At 37.8% G+C, this 566-nt stretch overlaps 1 protein-coding gene across 1 annotated transcript in view; it reads left to right on the plus strand.

The window, feature by feature from the left end:
• Window positions 1-566, plus strand: part of LOC119590794 (colorectal mutant cancer protein-like) — a 157,596-nt gene that overhangs the window by 35,527 nt on the left and 121,503 nt on the right. The gene's annotated exons all lie outside the window — the stretch shown is intronic.

A 566-nucleotide genomic window follows, 5' to 3' on the forward strand; every position in this document is an offset into this window, starting at 1 on the left:
AGGATGGCAATGCGGTTGTTCATTTATCTACTGTGTGGTTAGTTTGTAATTTCTCTATATGTGCTTTTGTGTTTGTTTGCTTGTTTGCGAGTTTATATGTCTTTTAAATTTATTGATGTTTTTTGCTTGATGTTTTTTTTGTATTTGATGTGTGTGTTTAATTTTTATGTCTACCTGCCGCGTATGTACACAAAGATATGTAATATCTTTGTGTGTTTTATGTGTTTTTAATTTTATGTCGGTTTATGTATACATATTAAATGTATTAAATGTATTTTCCTCCTAGTTTCTTTCGCCATTTCATATTTTCCCCGTTTCATATATTTCTTACGCCTTTGTCTTATTCCCTTCTCCGCTTTTGTTCATTTTCTTTCACTGTCCCTCCTCCCCTCTTCCTGTCCCAGCGGCGAGAGGCGGAGCTAAAGAATACACGATAAGTATCAAGCTGCCTTACACCCTCTAAACTACCTCTTGCTTCACCAACTTTTCATCAAGACTCGATCTTTTTTCTCCTTATCGCCCTCTGTTTCTTCCTGTGTCGACGTTCCTTGGGGGGGGGGGGAGGG

The sequence above is a fragment of the Penaeus monodon genome, chromosome 27 (assembly GCF_015228065.2).
Source record: "Penaeus monodon isolate SGIC_2016 chromosome 27, NSTDA_Pmon_1, whole genome shotgun sequence".
Classification (NCBI taxonomy): Eukaryota; Metazoa; Arthropoda; class Malacostraca; order Decapoda; family Penaeidae; genus Penaeus; species Penaeus monodon.